This window comes from Lepisma saccharinum, chromosome 17 (assembly GCF_977018435.1).
Source record: "Lepisma saccharinum chromosome 17, izLepSacc3.1, whole genome shotgun sequence".
Classification (NCBI taxonomy): domain Eukaryota; kingdom Metazoa; phylum Arthropoda; class Insecta; order Zygentoma; family Lepismatidae; genus Lepisma; species Lepisma saccharinum.
In genome coordinates, this window is record NC_139245.1 from 11,197,294 (window position 1) to 11,220,570 (window position 23,277).

At 39.2% G+C, this 23,277-nt stretch overlaps 1 protein-coding gene across 4 annotated transcripts in view; it reads left to right on the plus strand.

Moving 5' to 3' along the window:
- Window positions 1-23,277, plus strand: part of grh (grainy head) — a 446,442-nt gene that overhangs the window by 172,550 nt on the left and 250,615 nt on the right. The window contains exon 1 of one of the 4 annotated variants that reach the window (XM_083138918.1): window positions 6,511-6,883. The exons of the other annotated variants lie outside the window; for them this stretch is intronic. The gene's annotated coding sequence lies outside the window, so the exon portion shown is untranslated. Of the gene's footprint in view, window positions 1-6,510; window positions 6,884-23,277 lie in introns of those variants that run through there. 4 annotated transcript variants of the gene reach the window in all.

A 23,277-nucleotide genomic window follows, 5' to 3' on the forward strand; every position in this document is an offset into this window, starting at 1 on the left:
CAGCGTATCCCATACTACAAATTTGCCATTGTTTTACCTTACGTAATGAATCCTGTAACAACGCTGGATTTTCGTGTGGATTATTTTACTTGTATGAGTTTGCAATGCTTTCTGCATGCAGGTGGTTTTGTTTACAGAAGGTGTCAGGGTTTGTGATTTGACATATAATAATATTTTATGCGTTTTCGTTAAAATGGAATAAAAGGTGTTAAATTAATTGAAGACTTCTCGTTTCGTCATTCTCACATTAAACCCTTTCACAATTCGTAGATGAACAGTTCTTGAAAGTCGATGCATAGGAATTTCAATATTAGTTCCATAATCCATCTAACTTGCTTGCATATGGAGATTTTTACACAATTTGTTTTTAAAATTCAATAATAACGGATGAAAAATAAAAAGTAGATTCAGTAGTGAAACAGAGTGAGAGTGTTCGGGAAAAGGATTAGTGTGACAAAATGAATGATCCTTAATGTTTTTGTCTGATCATGGTTACGTACGCTACTATGCTTCTGCTACTACTAATATTATTATTGTAATGTACATTTATGTGCTTCAAAAAGAGAAATGGCATAATTCGCACACTGAACAAATATAATGTACACATTTATAACTGATGTAACTTTTGTAGTTATATTTACAGATTGTCAGTTATTTCTAATGCTTGGTCACATTCAGTGTCTTACACTTTGTATCTCTTTTGAAAGACAGTTTTTTTTACCAGTTGAAACCTCTTTGTAGGTAGAATCACAACTCACACCCCTTAAATCCGGACCTATAGATTTATGTAAAGAAATTCTGTACTTCAACATTCTGTGGTTGAAACCTAAGAAGGTCATGAAACTTTCCAAGTAACTTAATAATTACTAATAATAGCATCACAAGATATATAACTACAGTAAAACCTCGTTAATCCGGAAAGTTAACCGGTTTAATGAACGCCCGGATTAATTGAAATAACCTAAAAGAACAGTAAAAAGTTAATTAAAACTCCGTTAATAGCAAGAAAACACGTTCATTATGTTTATATTTAAATGGCATAGGCCTATATACACTATACAGTATAGTACAAAGTCTGCAGGAAACATAATTTCATCAGTGGTTGACTGCCTTTTCTTTAGGAAGTTCTCTTGTTGACTTCTAGCCACAAACCTTGCATTCTGCTATCCCCCCCCTTTTCCCTGTCCGGATTAAGCAAAGTCCGGCTTATCGGGTCTGGATTAACGAGGTTTTACTGTATATCTTCATGTTTTGTATGCATCAACAATATAATATGTTCAGTATTGGTATTTCACTCGAACAAGGAAGCTGCGTTTATTTGTGGTAGATTTCAGAATGAGACTAAATGTTCTCTGGTTTCCTTCCAACTGCTACAAGAGAAGTTGTCCCTCGTTTGTCCTGTCAACAGGAGAATAATAATTAAAATAGAAGAACTTGCGTTGATTCAGCACCGTGACGGTGAGTCAGAAGTGAGCAGAAAAGAAAGGTCATTCCATGAGAACAAAAGTACATACGAAGCATTCTTACACTGAGTACATCTCATTGGTGCGTTCGCCCAGAGGACAGGTGGGTAAGTTATAGCCTTGTCTCTGCTTCTCTGGAATTCATTAGCTGATACAGTGGACAGGAACAACCGTGGGACGAAGAGTTATTCTTCTGTGATAGGCGTAAGTTGAGATGGGAAGACGAAGCTGAGAAACTATTTGGAGAATCTGACTTTCTATCTTGCTCTTGAGGGGGAAAAAAGCTAGTGCCGGTTATGTTTGGTCTCTTCCTGCGTTTTCTTGTTACTTTGGCTTTGCTTCGTGCAAGGAAGTGTAGGGTACAAAGTGAAGGAAGTTACGCAAGAGGGAGATTTGAAGGAAATTAAGAAAAGCATTGAAGTAGAAGGAAGAAGGCCAGTGGCGTATGCTAAGTCTAAGACCTGGGCTATTTCACCATGACACCTGGTCCTAGGTTATGGAGGAAGGGAGAAGACTAGACTCATTCTTGACGTCTTCAAGGAAGCCACGTTGCCATCCTAACGGTAGTCAGGTTGAAAACTTATAAAAATTCAGGTTCCCAACTCCTAAGAATTCAGGTTGTCAACTTCTAAGAATCCAGGTTGCCAACTCCTAAGAATTCAGGTTGCCTACTCCTAAGAATCCAGGTTGTCAACTCCTAAGAATTCAGGTTGTCAACTCTTAAGAATCAAGGTTGCCAACTCCTAAGAATTCAGGTTTCCAACTCCTAAGAATCCAGGTTGCCAACTCCTAAGAATCCAGGTTGTCAACTCCTAAGAATCCAGGTTGTCAACTCCTAAGAATCCAGGTTGTCAACTCCTAAGAATCCAGGTTGTCAACTCCTATGAATCCAGGTTGTCAACTCCTAAGAATTCAGGTTGACAACTCCTAAGAATCCAGGTTGTCAACTCCTAAGAATCCAGGTTGCCAACTCCCAAGAATCCAGGTTGTCAACTCCTAAGAATCCAGGTTGCCAAGTCCTAAGAATCCAGGTTGCCAACTCATAAGAATCCAGGTTGCCAACTCCTAAGAATTCAGGTTGCCAACTCCTAAGAATCCAGGTTGCCAACTCCTAAGAATCCAGGTTGTCAACTCCTAAGAATTCAGGTTGCCAACTCCTAAGAATTCAGGTTGCCAAGTCTTAAGAATCCATGTTGCCAACTCCTAAGAATCCAGGTTGCCAACTCTCAAGAATCCAGGTTCCCAACTCCTAAGAATCCAGGTTGCCAACTCCTAAGAATCCAGGTTGTCAACTCCTAAGAATTCATGTTGCCAACTCCTAAGAATTCAGGTTGCCAAGTCTTAAGAATCCATGTTGCCAACTCCTAAGAATCCAGGTTGCCAACTCCCAAGAATCCAGGTTCCCAACTCCTAAGAATCCAGGTTGCCAACTCCTAAGAATTCAGGTTGCCAACTCCTAAGAATCCAGGTTGCCAACTCCTAAGAATCCTGGTTGCCAACTCCTAAGAATTCAGGTTGCCAACTCCTAAGAATTCAGGTTGCCAACTCCTAAGAATTCAGGTTGCCAACTCCTAAGAATTCAGGTTGCCAACTCCAAAGAATTTAGGTTGCCAACTCCTAAGAATCCTGGTTGCCAACTCCTAAGAATTCAGGTTGTCAACTCCTAAGAATCCAGGTTGCCAACACCTATGAATTCAGGTTGCCAACTACTAAGAATTAAGGTTGCCAACTCCTAGGCTTCGCAGATAACCTAGGTAGCCTGGAATATACGCTCCTGAAGAAGGCGACATGATTCAAGGCAGCAAAAATGTAAAATCAAAGCTAGAGAAAAAGATAGGGAAATACAGCAACACAGAATGGGATAGGTATAACCAGAGAGACAGAAATGAAGATATAAACCCGGACGGAAAGAAAGAATGGAACAGAAAGAGACTAGAGAAAACATAGAAACACAATTAGACTAATAGATAAAAAGAGGGAGGGAGAGAGACAGAGATGAAGATAGTAAATTAGAGAGGAAGATAGAGAGAAACACAGAGCAGAGAGAGAAAGTGTGTGTGTCTGTGTGTGTGCGTGAGAGAGAGAGAGAGAGAGAGAGATAGGTGGGAGGGAGTAATTGTTCCAATGCTCTATTAAAATCTGATACTCTCAGTACCTTGGGGCACATAATGAAGAACATTTTAAAAGGAGAAGACAGAAGAAGTTCAAGAGAGAAAAAATGAAAACATGCAAATTATAATACTTGCTATGATTCCATGCAATTTCCTGACTGCAGACAGGAACATAAAAAAATTCAAACTATTTCAACTCCTTTAGCAACTTAGGCTTCTATTTCCAGTTTTGCACAAGAAGTTGATGGGTTAAATGTTCCCTTACCCTGTTCAAGAAATTGAAATTTACAACTGAACCTTTTCATTTGTTGCACTCACAAGGCTCCCTCTCCCTGAGACGTACTATTTCAAGTTATATCTTTGAAACCAGTAATTGTGGTTGTATTTCACACCAAAAATTAGTTAAAAAATACCACTTTTGTAGTATGCATGAGTTCTTAATATTGTATAAGGACACCAGACTCTTTCAATCCCAGTTATCCATATTAGCCACAATGCAAAAATGAATTTTTATACCAACATGGCAAATTATACATTGATTGATGTTAGTTTATTTAACTTCGCGTTTTGTGCCTCTTGGCTAATTTGCGAAGATGGGGATGAGTGATGAAATGATGAATGGACATTCACAAGTCCGAGCGGGATTCGAACCCGGGACCCTTGGCGTCGCAGCGCGATGTGCTAACCACTCGGCCACAGGACAAATTATACAGTCGGAAGCAATTGGTCGTTGCTAGGACTTATTACAAAATATGTTGAAATTCTTGCAACTTATACCCTAATCTTGCATCGTGCATGGTCTCTTTATTTGCACAATTACTTGTTTTGTCTACCATAAGAGAATAAAAACTAAAGGAATTTAAGGACGTTTTAAAATGATTCCATTTTGATCCCGGCTTCGATGTTGGTGTATCATTATGCTTGTCCCGTCTTTTTCATCAGTTCGCCTTCGTTGTCACGATTAATCTAACAGCAATGAAAAAGAACTGAAATCGAAATTTACAACAAATACAATACTTTCCTGACCGTAACAAATCGAAAACTAGTTCCGTTTAGTTCGTTGCACTTTTTAACGCTACACACAGAAAACTGAATGCATCATATCGATTGATGCACCAGAATGCATCGATTGATGCACTAAAGTGTGTTTTATGGCTTCTTCAAAGAATCAGATTCACACTTGAAGCATTTGGGTGCATTTTTGTATGTCGTGAAAGAAACACCAAAGTGCATCATTTGATTCAAGTGAGGATTTATTTCAGTCGAGATGAACTTCAATGCATCAGTTGATGTTCCTTGATGTACCTTCCTGCATCTTTTTGGATGATGCACTTAAACGTTTGGTCTGAGCGACAGAGTTTATGTAGCTCAGACGAAACGTTTAAGTGCATCATCAAAAAAAGATGCATCAAAACGCATCAACTGATGCATTGAAGTGCATCTCGACTCAAATAAATCTTCACATGAATCAAATGATGCACTTTGGTGTTTCTTTCACGACATACGAAAATGCATCCAAATGCATCAAATGTAAATCTGTTTCTTTGAAGAAGCAATAAAATACACTTTAGTGCATCAATCGATGCATTCTGGTGCATCAATCGATATGATGCATTTAGTTCTCAGAGTGTAGGTGCAGTGCGTGTGTATCCCGATGTCAGGTTGGTACACGAAATTGACGTTCCACCAAGTAGACAAATAGCGGTGTTCAAGTTCAAAAGATTCGACAAATGCCCGTCTGCTGCTTTAAACGTTCATTTGATTAGTTAGAACGCACCACGTGACCATACACCACATTCTACACCGCTCCAGAACGTAGTGCAAACTGTGCAGGCACCAAACACACTGCTTGCTACCAAATCAACGTAGTACACGAGTCTGTGTTGTACCGTGTAACCAACTAGACTTGGATAATAACATCCTTCAAGACAAATCCTGACTTTATTGAACTCGGGAGAACCCAAGCTCAATTTTTAACAGTTGATTTTTAGTCTGTGACAACTGTGTAATTAAGCAAAGACAATAAAAAATTACTTTCCAGCTCTACATATAAAAAAAATCTTCAATTGGTAAGAGATTGAAAAGTGTTGCAATTCATTTAACCCAACCTTTCCTTCAACTTGGTTCTTTTATAACCGTGTCATTGTGTTTCAGTTGAGAGACAGCGCAAAATCGCCAATTTAACGGTCGTTCAGGAACGTAATTTACCAACGTATGATACGAATTACATCATTCGTCGTATTAATTAGACCTAAACGTTTCCCCTCCAATCGCGTGGACTTTCCTTCTCAGCGAGTAGGTTCGCTTCCTAACCAAGCGCTCGAATCACCGATTGTGGCCTTGCATTGTGCTATAATCTGCGATAAACCGATATCACAAGGGGTTTCCCTTATCGCATAACAGTAGAGCAACCTTGCGTTCTGACGTCAGACGAGGAATGCCGACGCTGTTAAGGTTTGGTTCTACTAGCATAATACATTGAAATTGTATTACGTATGCTAGAACTAAACCTAGCTAGCCTAAACTAACGATTTAGGCATTTAGCCTAAAAATAAGAACATTCTCTGGTGACGTCAGAACGCAAGGTTGCTTTAGTGTTGTGCGATAAGGGAGACCCAGGTGGAAGGTCTTAGCTGACCACTGGGAAGTTCAGCTTGAAAATAAATGAAAGCACAAGACCTTTTGCTTTTTCTTTAATTAATACACATTTCCTTTATTTCTCTTCTGGAAGCTGTGCAGAGAAAGTAGTAAATGCATTGCGTTTTGATGAAGTTTCATTTTCTTCCATTTTGTTCACTGAACGAGAAGAGGAGGAAAGAAAATTCACCGATTTATACCTCAGGGCACGTACACCCATTTACTTTCGGGTTCAGCAGAGGGAGCTGCCTGTAGTACGGAGTTTCCGCCGCCGACACAGAGATGGCGGTAGTGAGCCAATCAGATTCTCCTGACCGTCGGCAGTCTGCTATCCGAAGTACAGGTGTGTGTTTGGCTGTGCTTGTTACTCAAATTTGAAAAAGGTTTATTTTTTTTCTGTGACGGGATAACAAAAGAGGCAGATTCAAACCAACTGGAATTTTTTGGTCACGGAACGGTGTTTTACTGTTGGTGTTTTCATGTACATAGAATTCATTTCCTCACGTTAAATCGTGGTTTGTTGTGCGTGAATATTGTGGTGTATGTGCAAGGATCGTCGTGTAGAATGCTTAGCCTGTCAAGGCGTGCTTCCGAGTGGATTTCTTGAAATCGAGGAGACCAAAGGTGATAAACTTCTTTTCTGGAAGTCCAGGAGAGAGCAACGGATCACAGGTACGTTCTAATTGTTAAGTTTCCAGTAGCGGCATGATCGTAGCACGTTAGAACATTCGACCAGTATCGAGTAGGTTGGTGTCGATACACCACGAAATCAATTTTCAAGTACCACTGTTGTGCTATGAAGCAAGGAAGTGTGTTTGGTGTGGTGGGGGGGGAACGTTCATAATGCAAGTTGAAAATCGTTGTTGTACAAGAGAACTTGTTCTTTGAGCATAATCACGTGACTGAAAACGTCGGGTAGGGTTTGGCGTAGTGGTGTTCTCGACGCATGTCGCCGAATCTTACGTGGACGCTCATTGCAGTGATCTGTGTTCGAATTCGATATAGGACGTGCGTTTATCTTTACCCCAAGAGCAAAGTAGCCGTTAAATTACCGACTTGGGAAAATGACGATCTAATCCCGGTTCTAAAACCTGCAATGGACACGATTACTGCGCACTAGACATATTATCGTCCCGCATTGTATGCATAAGCATCCCCTGCGATCCGTGAACATGTGCTGCTTGCACATGGCCAGATGTTCGGTCGAGAGATTTTTCTTCATGCAGAGGGGGAGAGATTTGCTTCACAGATGAACGCAAAACAGGTGGTCCCGAGGTACTTGTGGGCTCCGGCTGTGCGCGGCAAAAAGAGACCGGGGCCTCACCCTCCCTTCACCGAACCATTCCGCTCGCATCGTTCCCGTTGCTTGCTGTGAGCGGCGTGTCCGTTCGGGCCACTTTACTCTTATTAGCTGCAATGTGCCGAGAAGCCCAAAGCTGCTTTCCGCATCACCGTCCCAACGCGGGACACACAAAAGTTAATTGGCAAAATGAATGAACGTTCTTTTCGGCAATGTAAGTAAGAAAATGTCCAGTAGCTGGCAGCATTGCCTCTCTGTCAAAGCGTTACAAATAAAATTCACATCGCTTGCTGCCTCATTATCGAAAGAGCGTGACAAATAAGAAAATATTACAAACTTGCGCCTGTGAAGTCTATTCGCAAAGTACTGTGCAATCTTAACCTGTTTATAGATTAAAATTTACGTCTTTGCCAGAAGATAAAGCTTATGAAGGCACTATATAGGTACACATGAAGAGTGTGCTGGGAGCAGGGGCTAAAGGTTCGAGCAGTTCCAGTTCATTTTTTTTTTACCAACACCTGCTCTTATCAGGGGATGCTTCGTTTGAAACCCCATCCCCTCCCCCCCGTCACCCCCTTCTTCCTCAACACATACACAAATGCGCCCTTTCTCCCTCTGAAGAGAATGCTAACATCCTAATGAAAGCACAAAATTGCAAATGAGTGATTGTGAAAAACTACATAATTTTTGTGCGAGTACGATGATAATAATTTCGAAGTGCTGGTCTTGTAGAAATTTATCGTGTTCTTCGCGGCTTCTTGCTCTGTAAACAACTGTGTGCGTGTCAACGTTGATGCTTTAAGTTTCATAATTTTATATTTATAATAAATAAGGAAATAGGCTTCAGGAGAAAACGTTTGAGATTACCAGAGCGAGCAGTTGTTTTTTGTTCGTTGTATTTTCATCGAACACCGTACGGAATGATGTGTATTAATTATAGGATATTTTAAAACGATGCTCTTACCACCGTTTAATAAACCAATCACATTCAGTCCCGCAGCGTTACCTACTTTACTCACTCAAAACTTCTAGGCTTGGCTCATTCTTCGAGAAGCCATTAACTTCGGGCAGCGCCAGATCCCTGACAACCCATTTGGTGAACATGACACAAGAGAAGATTACATAAACTTACTTCCTCCTCCCTCACCCCCGGAATAGTCAAATAGATAGTTTAGCCAGATAGATAAAAACTAACATTCTCTGACTGTAGCCATACGCAGTGGCGTGCCCAAGGGGGTTGGTGGGGCCTTTGACTCAGTATTCCTAAAAAGAAGAACATCAAATGCAGCAAAATGACGGCTGACTACTAAAAAATGAATACCTAACCCCCTTCTTTCGAAAATCCTGGGCCCTCCGCTGGCCATACGTAACCAAACACAAGAGAGTTTTGATTTTAATGTTTCAACATAAATTCTGAAATCATATGTATAAAAGTTGTTCTAAACACTGAAACTTTTAGAATCCATCAGTTTCTGCCTCTTTATGTTAATCACAGCGCGGAGTGGATATGTCTGTTCCCTAATCTATTTCATAAATTCGTATGAATCAGCGCGCAAATAGCCAAATTATGATTCAAGTACGTCCTATACGGGTGTTACTCTCCCATAGTTTTGCCGTTGCGATCCTCTGTAAAAGTCCATAACAGTGAATCCTTATTCTGTCTGGCTTATTTTGTTTATATAGAAACAAAGATTAATGATAGATGAGGCTATGTATTCCACGCAATAACATTTTTTTTTACAATTGCCGTATTCTATTACACCTAAAGACAATTTAAAGCGCAAACTTGCAATTGCTGAATTCTACAGTCTAATTTACAATATGGAGTGTCCATAGTGAATGTATAGACTTTGTAATACCGTTGTTGAAATACAACAAAGCCTAATTAATGTATCGCTAGATGCCGTTAGTATCAAGTGTCATTTGTTTTTGGTTCAGGCAGGCCGCCGTGGTGGAGTGAACGTAACATGCTAGGAAGGCAAAGGTCGCAGGTTCGAACCTTGGGTTTGTCCCGTCATCTATTTCAGCACTCCTTCTCATTGTCACAATTAACATACATATAAGGGTTAGAAAATCGATCTAAAATGGATTTTCTTGGTTTTTGATTGATTAATTTAGGTTATATTACGGTACTTTTCTGCCACTTTTGGTAAACGCGGCGATGAGGATGAGTGATGAAATTGAACGGACACTCAGAATGAATACCTATGTCCAGGCCGGGATTCGATCCCGGGAACACTAACGTTATACCGCGCTGTGATGACCACTCCGTCTCTGAGATCGTGGTGATTTTTTCTCCTTTGGTTCAGGCACGAGGACAATTATAGTGTAAAGTGCTATAGAAGGAAGGCTTTTGTTCTGTTTTAATCGCTTTATAATTTATCCTCATCGTCGCGATCATGTAGAGAGGTAGGGGAAAATGCCGCTAAATATCCTAAAGAGAAGTAGACAATGTGTTTGACGTATCTTTACTGTGACATAAAGTAAAATGAGTCCACATTCTTGAGGCTTTTATTTCGCGAGGGCGTGCGTTCTTTCAAAACTCGTTGTTGATCAATGCAATGGCTACTTTTGAAGTCTAAGTGACTTTGCACAATTTGACACGAACATTCTGTGCTGAAAGCTATTAACGCATGGCCTTGAAAGTGTTCTTATTTTTTTCCCCCTACAATGATACTTGCTTAATTGACCATCAGTGTATACTTTCCATGCGGCTTGGACTGTTGCCGTAATGCGTCTTGGGTGCGTTCAGTTTTCTTCCGTATGGGAATCGCTGCCGCTACTGCGAACATGCACGAACGGTCAAGTTCTCGCTGTCGCTTGGGACCGGCAAGTTCCCGCTCACTGGTCAGGTGCTACTATCGGCCGTGTTCCCCGCAAAATATATACATTTCTTTCGTCTTCAGTTTCCGAAACGCAGTGGCGGTTTTAGCCCATTCAAAAATTTCAGATCAAATAATTTGTCTCAGTTTTATTAAGAGACGGGTACTTTCAAAGCTAAATCGCATAGCCTCTTTATAAACTTTGCATCATGAAATCAGATGTAGGCCAATGATTCAATTATAAATACAGTAAAACCTCGTTAAGGAGAACTCAAGGTTTTAAATGTGGCTAAAAGTCAACAAGAGAACTTCCCAGAGAAAAGGCAGTCAACCACTGACGAAATTCTGTTTCCCGCAGACTTTGTACTGTACTGTATTTAGGCCTATGCCCTTTATATACACGATAATAAACGTGTTTTGTTGCTATAAACGGAGTTTTAATGCACTTTCTACTGTTCTCTTAGGTTATTTCAGTTAATCCGGACTTTCGTTAAACCGGTCAACTTATTCCCCATTAGTCCGGATTAATGAGGTTTTACTGTATGCATGTATTTGTACTGCTATTTAATGCACGAGATTCAAGCGTATTCAGCAGTCGACCAGAGTAATAGTCTTTTTCCCTCTAAAATGACTTAGAAGGGATAAAGTAGTTGAAATATTGTGGTAATAAGATGAAAAATCCCAAAGTCAAGCGTAGTAGATTTTTTTAATTGTTTACAAATTTACAGATTTGGTATTTGCATAAGTGAGACTTATAGACAGTATATTATGGATTCGGAATTTATCGGAACATATTCAGAAGACGGAAATATACGAGTATTAAGGAAATTAAAACATATTATTGTCATTGAAAACTCTTTGTTCTATTATTGTAGACTTAAATGCAGAAATCGTGATTGTAAAATAGCAAACATTAATTGAAGAGCTAGGGTGTAAAACATGTTAAGTGACATTTGGATCATTTCTGAGTTCTTTAAGAAAAAAGGTTATTAGAAGCTATACTGCAGATAAATTGTTTTCGTGTTGTGTTTACCAATTTCAGAAGGCTTCACTGAGTACAATGCAAATTGTATGGCATGGCAATTTCACTTGAAAATTGAAGGATGGAACATTTTGCTTTGTAACTCAAAAAATAACAAAATGTCACTTACCATGTTTTACACTCGATCCTTTCAATTGTATTTCTATGCTTGGCAAATTAGAATCGCGTTTTTGATAGTATGCTGTACTGTAGAGTATCACAGTCACACTCAGATAATTTTTATTTAATTTGCTCAAGGATATGGACACAATTATTTTCAGGCGGGCACTGCTTCGGAAGCTCGCTGCTAAAATTCTTCCTTCGCTGCGCTTTATTTCTTTCTATCATTCGTTCTTCCCTTCTCTCTTTCACCCAATCTTTCCCTCTCTCAATATCTCTCTCTGAATGTGATTCTTCTCCTATGAATAATTCTGAAAATTTCCGATGGACAAAAGAATCACTGATTCGTTTCAATTACTCCGTAACCCATTTGGTTAAACTTTTTCTTAACTAAAACAAAAAAAATAGTAGCCTTTAATAAATTTTACAATTTTGACCAAATTTGTGAACGATTTCTAAAAAGCATTTGTTTCTGATTAACTATCATTTGTTCGTCTCCTAATTAAATATTTCGTTCCTTGGCTATTCCAAGGAAATCATTTGTAGGGTGGGCAGGCGGGTTGGCTATGAATATTTCACGGTGGACTACAGCCCACCCATTCCCACACAATGGCGACGCCCTTGATGCTATATGCTGTCGCTCACAGCGCCTAATCGTCAACCCTTTGCGAGAATTCACTTCACAACATTTTCTTCTGACGTTTCTAATTGAAGCTTTTAAATTCTTGGGTTAGACTTTTACTTATATCCGTCTCTTCCACGAAATCAGCCTGTTTCAGCAAACTTTACCAGTGTAGACTAGTCGCGGCGACGAGTATGAATTGATGAATCTTGCACCCAGGATTTTTGGTTTCCAACAGCACCGCTCGTTTTAAACAATCTATTTTAATATAGACTTACAATGCCTCAAAATCTCTTAGAAATTTCTAGACAAGAGTTAATAATAGTATACATAGGGAGTTCTTAAGTGTGAAAAGTTCTTACGTATAATTGCGAATACCAACCAGCTTATTTTTATACCCAATGTTTCTCACCAGGAATTGGACCTGGGCAAGGCGACGTTCTTTGAAACGAGATACATTTTCGTATATGTTTGATGAGATTCTCTGTGTTTGGTTAGGCATTGAATTTTGACGTATCGTAATACATATTGTTTGGAGGCCTCGCGAAGAATAAATATTATAATATTATAAATTTAATTAATTCATCCTTCGCCGCGACTTACCTACAATCAGCGCTTGAAGTGGAGAAAATGTTAGCTGGATCGAGCCTTGGGGTATGGTCTCATGGCGTAACATGGTGACAATGAGACAACTGGGTGGGGGGTATGCTTTGCAACAATTTTGTTAGCTGGGGGATACCATCCCTCTTACTTCGAGCTACAATCTCTGCTGAAACAGGCTGATTTCGTGGAAGGTAAGGCGAAAATAAGTAAAAAGGTCTAACAAGAATTTAGAGAGGGCAGCTCGTCTTAGTTGTGAAGGAGAACTCTCGCATGCACGAGTGAAGAGCAGGCAGTGTTACTGTAGCATTTTAAGAGGGGCAGAAAATATGCCTTAGGTGAAATGTGCAGGCAAGAAGCTCACGTCGACGGGGTGAACAAAAGTGCACGCACGCTACCAAACCTGCTGTAGGTCCAGTTCCACCTGGCCCATCTAATTATAAAGCGAAATTAATACTCTGCTGGATCCGACAGTTTTTGAAAATTCTTCTCCGTTTGAATACCGCTATGATGTTCAAAATTGTGAAAAATTTCATCTGCTTAGAATTCTTTCTAGAGCATTCATATACAGAGCATTCCCGGACATTCGCTACGAGACTCGGCGGCAAGCTGCCCGGCATCAGCGCTTGTCTTTCCCGGTGAACGGGTCAGCGACAGTAGCTAGAGTCGGCTATTAAAATTACAGTTTCCATATTGTGTCCTAACCTTGACTACAGAAGGTGTTGAAAATGATGTCCCTCTGCTGCAACACATTCCTGGTATCTCCGAAGGAAATTGGCATGTACACGTGCAAGTTCGTCTACTGTAATTCTCCCGATTTTTAGTACAATACTCTCTTTTAACTCACGGATGGTGAGCGGATTGTCTTTGTATACTTTATTTCCCCATTTTTCTTTCCACTTTTATTCAGAACTATCCCTGTTACTCTAAACTTTTTTGCGATGTTAAATATAAGCGAATGTCGCTGACCCGTTCACAGGGAAAGACAAGCGCTGATGCCGGGCCGCTTGCCGCCGAGTCTTGTAGCGAATGTCAGGGAATGCTCTAGATTCTCATGTGGTTCTCTTTGGCTGTTGTCTAGAAATTCACAACGTTTCAGAGACCTACGTAGCCACGAAACTATTGCCAATAACAAGGAAAGCGAACCACTTGAAGATTCATGTGTCTAGAAGCAGATACGTTTTTAGATTTCGTAACATCGTAGCGGTTTTTTTTTCAAGAGGAGAGAGGAATTTTCGAAAACAGGCCTGCTGGTGTCGGCCCAAGTTTTTACTTGTGGTTCGGTTTCAGGCTTTCAGAAACCGAAAACTGTCAATTCATAAACGGATGCTAACAGATGAAAATCCTTTCGCTTCAACGCTCCCACCTCTCCCGAATCATTTTCTTTTTTGTCCCGAGATGAGGAGTTTCTTCACACTCTTTTGCCGACCGCAATATATCGGGATGTTGTGAAACTATAAACCACTCGCGCCTCCTATTATCATTAAGGATTGTCGTTCCTGGAGACGAGGTAGCAAATTGCAAAATCTCTTGCTTATTCTTTGTTTTTGTCTCCCATCAAACCATAGAAGTTTGTTGCAGAGATGGCGATCATTAAAACGGTTAATGGCTCATTCCTCGGTGGCCATTAAAACAAATGAACAACAGAGTTAGTCATTGGCGTGTCTGGGAGTTTTTGTCCTTTTGAGGTGCATTCCACGCCTTCTTTTTAATGTTGCAAGTGCACTTCGGAGGGAGAGAAGATCTCTGTGTGCGTAATTGCGAGATGGTAATCACACGTACCATTATAACAAGTGCTTCAAGAGGCGAAGTGTAATCAAGGACAGTTCTGCCTGGCATAAGTAAGAGAGGCTCTGCTCTCGTTCTCGTCGTGGTGGGATTTAAGAGGATACACTATTTCATTGTTAATAAACATTTTGCATTAATTGTAGAATCAAAAGAGCAAGCCGGCAGAATTGAACAAAAAATTCATTGAGGCCGTCCATCTAGCCCGCATTTAAGGGCGATAGAGTCCTCTCGGATGGCGCAGTGGTAGCGTCGTCCCTGTGGAGGCACACACTGGTTCGTATCCCACTTTAAACTGTAGATCCAGTCCTGATTAGCCTTACTGTGCATAAAGTGCGCTTAAAACACCAACTCAATCAATTAAGGGGATAGAAAAGTTCACAGTATCGGAAAGTCTGAAGGCAAGAGGCAGATCTAAATGTAATGCTGAGGATATTTGCAAGAATGATAAACATTGGCGTCGGAGTGGTTAGCACAGCGTGCTACGACGCCAATGTTTCTAATCCCGGCATCGGTGTTCTTTGTGAGTGTCCCTTCATCAATTTCATCATATCATCACTCATCCTCATCATCGCAATTAACCAAAAGTGGAAGAAAAGTGAAGTAAAATAAACCAAGTCAGTCAATCAACGATATACATTGGATTGGTGTTCAGGATTGTATTACTACGGGAATAAACTTTCGGCGGTATGACTGCCAGGGTTAAATAGCTAGTAATGGCACATTTTATATATATAAGATTTGATTTTCAGTGGTAAAAATACAGGGTGCGTGTCTTTGTAACATAACATTGTTGCGTTACAAATCTGTGCCCATTATACATAGTTTATCGCTATCTGTGATATTCTTAGGAAATAATGTGGTCTGTGGTCGAAAACTGACATCCACATGTCATCATTCAAGTAGATAAATTATTCATATAACGAAACTATATTGCGTAATTTCTTTGTTTTTTTCCATTGTAGAAAATACAAAATTTATATATGAGCGCATGAAGTTATCAGTGTTAATGTATTCCCAAATCCATATATCATTTTTCGGTGTGGTTGGCGAAGTTGATACTGTATGTCGAACGTGAACCTAAGGTTTAAAAAAGTTTATATTTAGTCTATGTACCCAGAGCGCACAGGTCAATTTCTGTGTATTCTAATGATAGTTCTTTGTCAGCAGACACGTCCAACAAAATATGACATTGATTGGCTCGAATAGGTTACTTAGGACAACAACTGAACGAAAAAGAACGTCATATACTGTGTTCATATAATCTTTGGTTATCAATCGAAGCCAGTTAGCGAGTCTAGTAATGGCAGAGAGCGTATGGAACAGGTGCTTCTTTGAGCTGACGTCTCCGATTTGGCAAGAATCCGGCGAGCTGATTGGGGAATCGAGACGGTGCGACTCGCATTCAGTCTGCTAATGTATAATTGCTACAGGATTTATGGCAGATTCTTATTGACCCGTGATTGCTTTTAGTAATTCCGACTTGTGCCTTTACCATTCTTACTAAGCTCACCCAAGCAACTGGAAAAGCTGTCAAATGAAGAAATTTTGAATAGAAATTCCCGATTTTATATTATATAATAACTGCTATTCTCGGTCGAATTCAACACCACGTTTTCTTGACTTTTAACTTTGCAATTACCTGCTCAAATTTCTCCTCAATTGGCTTCTTATGCTCGGTAAGTATTGAAAATCCGAGTACATCCTGGGAATAGAACAAAGGTTCGTTCAAGCTGAAAGGATGGACTCGCAATTTATGTACAGATATACTAATGGGTATTGCACCAACAATTTAACATGAAGCCAGACCACTGCAAAATAGGGATTCAAAATGATGCTGCGGTGTCGCTAGTGAATTTTTTTCGTGGAGCGAAATATTTTCAGGTGTCAAGGTCCGCCTTTTTCTTTACCGTTTTCTTCTCTTTCCTTCTTTATCTCACTCCTTCCTTTCTTTGTTTTGCTTTCACTTCTCTGTTTATCTTTGTTTATTTCTGTATCTGGTTCTGGATATTTTTCTTTTTCTATTTCTGCTTTTTTAAAATTATTTCTCTCCTTCTCTTTCCTGTTCTGTTCTTCTGCTTGTATGTATTTCTTTCACTGTTTCTGTATATTTATTTCTGTTTCTTTCTTTTTTCCTCTGTTTGTGCATATTTCTTTCTCTTGTTTGTGCATATTTCTTTCTCTGTTTGTGCATATTTCTTTCTCTTGTTTCGGCATATTTCTTTCTCTTGTTTGTGCATATATCTTTCTCTTGTTTGTGCATATTTCTTTCTCTTGTTTGTGCATATATCTTTCTCTTGTTTGTGCATATATCTTTCTCTTGTTTGTGCATATTTCTTTCTCTTGTTTGTGCATATATCTTTCTCTTGTTTGTGCATATTTCTTTCTCTTGTTTGTGCATATTTCTTTCTCTTGTTTGTGCATATTCCTTTCTCTTGTTTATTTTGTGCATATTTCTTTCTCTTGTTTGTGCATATTTCTTTCTCTTGTTTGTGCATATATCTTTCTCTTGTTTGTGCATATTTCTTTCTCTTGTTTGTGCATATTTCTTTCTCTTGTTTGTGCATATTCCTTTCTCTTGTTTGTGCATATCTGGCTCTCTCTTTTTGTGCATATTTATATCTCTGTTTGTGCATATTTCTTTCTCTTGTTTGTGCATATATCTTTCTCTTGTTTGTGCATATTTCTTTCTCTTGTTTGTGCATATTTCTTTCTCATGCTTGTGCATATTTCTTTCTCTTGTTTGTGCATATCTGGCTCTCTCTTTTTTGTGCATATTTATATCTCTGTTTGTGCATATTTTTTCTCTTGTTTGTGCATTTTTCTCGTTTTGTGCATATTTCTTTCTCTTTCTCTGTTTGTGTATATTTCTTTCCTTATCTGCTTCTCTTTATATTTATTTTCTTTTTCTCTATTTCTGTATATTTCTTTCCTTCCAGGTTTCCTTATCTTTATTTTCGTCCTTTCTCTATTTCTGTATATTTCATTATTTACCTGCTTCTCTTTCTTTCCCTGTTTCATTATCTGTCTCTCACTGTTTCTGTATATTTTACTCTGTTTGTGTATATTTCTTTCTTGTTTCCATGCCATTTCTTCTCTTCCTCTATTTGTCTATTTTTTCTTTACCTCTCTCTGCCTTCCTTCACCCCTCTCCCTCTCCGCGTATCGCTCGGTGTATGTGTGATTCGTACTCTTCTATAAATGAGTATAATTTCTCAGGCTATTCGGGGTAGGTTAAGAGTGTAGCACATCGGACTTGGTGCACACCTGGTGTCGACCCCTCTGAAGCGATAACATGGACCACAACGCTATCACAAAGGTTTGAGAACTGGACACAGCCAAGGAGAAAAACCTTCTCTTGAAATATTCATGCGGGGGGAACGTTCATGCGCTGAGGGTGTCGCTGTGGTGCCCAGTAAATATCGTGACAAGCGAAACAAACAGCTTCCACGAGGAACTGGCAATTGGCGATCGCCAGCAATGCAGTCCCCTTGCCATAAAAGGACAAAACTTGTTCTATGAGTCAAGTGCAGGCTGTTGTGGTGTCGTGTGAGAATGACAAATAAAATACCATGCAGTGTTTCACATGTTTTCTGTTTTGAATGAAGGACTCTTGTATTTATGGGCCAACGTCCATAACTGAATTGTTCCATACTTTCCCCCGTATAAGAAAGAAAGCCAAATGTGACAATAATACATGAATTATTATCGAAGTTCTAATGAATACGGTGCCATCTTATTCGATATTCAATATACTGTGTGTGCCATAAGTCTGGAACCAAAGCTATTGTTCATATCACCCCTTTTTCTGTTAGAGGTAAACGCAACGACAAAAGAAACAGTAGGCGAATTGTCCACCACCATTTTGATTCGGTCTGAATTACACGATATGATGACAATGGATTGAAATTAAGACGTCAATAAGCAGATAACAATGTCTGCTTCAAACCAACATAGTTTCATTCCTTAAAACAACACAAGATGTAGAATGAAAAAAGTAGTGAAAATAGTGGTGGACAATTTGCCTACCATTATATTTGCCGTTGACTGTACCATGGCACTAAGGAGGAGCAAATCCAAGTTATTTTGCTGGTGGGGATCTTGATCACATTCTTGAACTGTGTTGTACAATAATAAGTTCCTAACATGACCTTGTTTTGTTGTTCTTTTATGGTTCCAGACTTATGGAACACCCGGTATATTTTCATTCGTTATCCAAAATTGGAATAAGTTTTATATGTGACTCAACATACATTTTGGTTCACTTATAGGTATATGTCTTTCAATTCAAATTTATTGGTATTTTGCACCTAACTCGGTACGTTCTACACAGCGTTTGGAATGATCAAAAAATTGATTCCTGCTAACCAAACATATGTGATAAACAATTTAATTCTCGCCAGAACTAAATTGTTATAGTATTCGTGCTGGTTTGTTTACAGTTACGAAGTAATTTGGTTAAAATTATCAAGTTTCGTAAAGGCTGCTAATTTCATTGTTTATGGCTACCAAAAATCTTAACCAAACGTGTATTGTATATTCAAACAATCGTAAAACAAATGAACATATGTATTCCTAAGAAAAATGTACGTAATTGTACAAAAGTGTTTAAACAAATAAGAATGTACAAATACCGGTATATTTATAACAATATCATTATTATCACTAATAATATCGGTAAACATTGTAATGGTGATGAACTAAAGAAATTCTGATAATTTAAATGATAAGAACTGATTGTAGAAGTAATTGACTTGGTGCTGCTCTGCTAGGCACTAACGATCAATAAACTGCTATTGTAGTTGTTACAAGGACACAAGTACATTGAAGTTGAGAGGCACAAGCACTTAAAAACCAAAGACAGGTAAAATGAATAGAAAGCACCTTCAATACACGAATTGTTTTGAACAATTACCAACATGCCTGTTTAAAATTTTTATTTCGATTTCAAAGTGAAATTATCTTTGACACAATCGCTGCATGGTGTCAAAAAACAATTTCTTGTATTTCATATTTTAACTGGCAAAGTGACGCAGTATACATGCTGCAACGGTCTAGTTTTAAATTTAACATATATTTATGCCCTGTGATGAATTCAAAGGACACACAATTATAGTAATAATAACAATTGATTTTTAATTTACTAGTTATGAAACTTCATCTATGTATTCGCGAGTTCCTCAAGATGTTATCGTGACTTACTGGTACAACTATTTCTATCTTAGTTACAAATTGAAATGCATATACTCATAATGGTGTAGTGTCATAAGAGTTATCCATGCATATTTCGGGAGTGCAAATGTCTTAACAAAGCTAGAGTTATGTCCAATTCAAGTTTCGACAATTCTAACCCGTTATTTGCATTACTTTGCTACCAGTATTTTGATAATAACCACATAAGGTTGTCTTGCAACCACATCTAAGCGAACAAGATTCACGTATGTGTGTTAGTTTGTGTGTGTATTTGACTTTTAAGTCCACTTTATGCACATATAGGGTAATCGGAACTGGGCCTACAGTTTAAAGTTCGATCACAACCACTATGCGCCTCCACCGGGTATCGAACCCAGAACCCCTTTGATTACAAGGCGACGTTATCACTACACCACCAGGATAGGAGAGGTGTGTGTGTGTGTATATAAAATAAGGAACACTAATTACACTAAACGTCTGTTACCACACCGGATCCACATTCCGATGTGTGCGACTTCTTTTATCTTCCAAATTATCTATCGGGGAGCTTTGAGTGTTGATACAAAATCCAACGGCTCCATAAATGCTATGCTGGAACCTTTCTCACTCCCTCACTGTAATTTTTCTAAACGCAACCATCAATTAGCTACCTTGGGTAAGGAAGCATATTCCCCCCACATTGTAATTAATTGCAATTAGCCACACGCAAATCAAAATTCATAATGTGCTGAATGACATGTGCCCAAGGTCGAATCCTCTTCTAATTCCACCCCCAAGACCATACGGTGGAAAATATCATAATGGGGTATCGGGTATTTTGCTATTTGAATACACACGGGTTTGTCTCAATGCCAACACACACGTGTGTGTGTGTGTGTGAAACAGAGAGAGAGAATGGAGATAATTGTGGGATTTTTATGGAAATTACACTAAGAAAACGTCGTGCTCATTTTGAAAATTGCTATTCTTTTAAAATTCTTCTGCTACCTCGGAACACATTGATGCTAAATGGCATGTTCTCGCTTCATTTTGACTTTTCAGTTTCCTATTGAACTTTTTTTTTAGCTTCACGCGTTTTGTAAATTAAGATGTCTTGAAGTCCCTTACACAAAAATCACAGTATGGAAAATATGTCACAATTTGTTTTTAATGGGAATTCCGTACTTTTGTTAATGATACTGGCACAAAAACCATGCTTATACAAGTATTAGGGGTGGGAAAACGCAGACTATGTTTTTGACATTAAAGTAACCATTCTACTGATAGTTAAGCAACATTTTACTTACAGTTTATTTGCAAATATGAAACTTAACTACCCTTAAAATACTTTCCCAGATTTTTAGCTACAAGTGAACAATTTTTTGTCACGGGTTGCGACAGACGAAACACTACCTCGTCACTTAAAAATTTATTTTAATTTCTCTGAATTGTCAAATGATGAAAAATAAATTATTTAAGACGAAGAGAGAAGGTAATTGAGCTTTGAATTTGTCTAGTGGAGTTGAGAGGGAAATGCAACAGTTAAAGATGTTAATTGTTTTTTGGTGTCGCGGGTGGGTCACAATAGAAAACAAAAATCGAAATGTTAAAACAAACGAACAACACCTTCTAACGTAATTATGTATAATCCTTGAATTTTTATGGAAATGACAAATTTAGTTTGTTCACTCACAAGATAGGATAAAGTTGCAACATTGCACTTAATTTTTAAAATTGAGGTTCAGGAAAACTTTCACATGGAATGCCCCACACTTGAACAAATTTTTATGAAGTTCACTGTGGATTCGTGTATTTTTGGGATACTGCACTGTAACTCCTCTAAAAATTTAATTGGGTATAATGTGCCCCTGGACCCCCTGTTCCTGCGCCACTGCACACACAAATAGGACCGTAGCCAGGAGTTTATTTCGGGGGGGCTCATCCCTTATTAGCACAGGCGTCGCCAAAAATATTTGTAGAAGGGGGCAGGCTACGTATAAGACTTGATTAGTAGAAATAATGTCACTGGCTGCTAATTTAATAAATAACTAATTAACTCAATTGACTCAACTGAACTGAGCTTAGCAACGCAACAACGAAGAATCTTTCGCCTCACCTGCTGGGCGAATTAAACACTACATGAAATATAATACGGTCAGGATAAGTGCCTAACAGTCGGAGTTACCAAGAACAAACCTAGGAGGATTTGATTTAAATACCTGAAATGACGTTACATAATACTACGGTGTTTCTGAATATACATATATATTAAAGCACAGATAAATAGACAGTACATCTTGCCCTCTTTCACTCGATCTCACATTCATACTCTCATTCCATGGCATATGGCGACAATATGACAAATACAAAGGTTAGATTATTTACTACTTTGACCATACTCTTGCTATGTCTTGGCTACATTGCCTTTTACAATTTATCGTTTAGGATTTCAAGTATAAAGTGAATAATTGTTCCTTGTGCGAACCCCTTCTATCTTTTCTGAAGGTATAAATATATTTCATGAATTATTGTTTGCTGTTAACATAAACTCTCATCTTTAACATTTGATTACTCCGCCGGAAAACAGATGTCTAGGGTTGCCATAGCACTGATTTAAGTTATGCAATGATTTGATTCACGCAGATTCGCGGTAGATAGTCGTCATCTTTCTCACACACGCACATGGTTGGATCTTACCTTAGCTGCATTCCCTCTGACCTGGGTTGGGCGAAAGTGGTCCTACAGTTTTGGAAGGCCTCCACGCTCCATTGTTGCACCTCGCGGTTATCCTGGTTGGTGAAAGTGGATCAGTCGGCGGTTCCATCTGCCCTCATCGGATCCTGGCTTCACTCGTTCACTGTCGACTCCAAACGACAACTTGCGCAATAATAGGTCAGTTCTTCGCGGTCACTCGTAAGTACAGATACGTGACTTGGGCGATGAGACGAACATACGCGATGAGCCATTCGCGGTTTCACATGGATATCAAATGTTATTAACTTTCACTACTTTGGACGTTGTTTCGGACGATTGACACAGGTGGACGTGTCTGGCGTTATTCTCACATAACCACACGTATGTGCACGGATGCGTTGACGGCAAGGGGAGGACGACCCCCTGGTTCTATATTCTGCTCTACTCCATGGCTCTGAAACACTCACTCGAGGAAAACAAATCCAGACCACGAGTCTGCTTGCAACTCGCAGCTCGGTCGCACGTAGCTCACACTCCGGTGGCGATTGTAGGCAAAACTGTGTCTCGCTATTCCAAATCATCCCTTTTATTCCAGATTTGAACGTAGTGACGCGCTACCCTCTATGATCAGGTGCTTGTTTATTGTTTCTGGTGCTTTGACCGTTGTCCTCCTATCCTGGTCAATGCTCACTCAGGTCCTTAACCCCTGGCAGCAGCCCCTCGCGCAGAGATTAGGCTAACTCTTCCTCTTTTGTATTCAGTCACGAAAACCAAAGACAACTCGGCAGGGTAGCTTCTCCCTTTCAATCCGGCGATGAATCTTTAATAATTCATAACTCCCGTAGTTCTGTTCTGATTAGGCTCAAATCTTGGAATCAGTACTTTCAAGATGTGGTCTTCCGCTGGTGAAAATCTCATCCAATTCGGTCC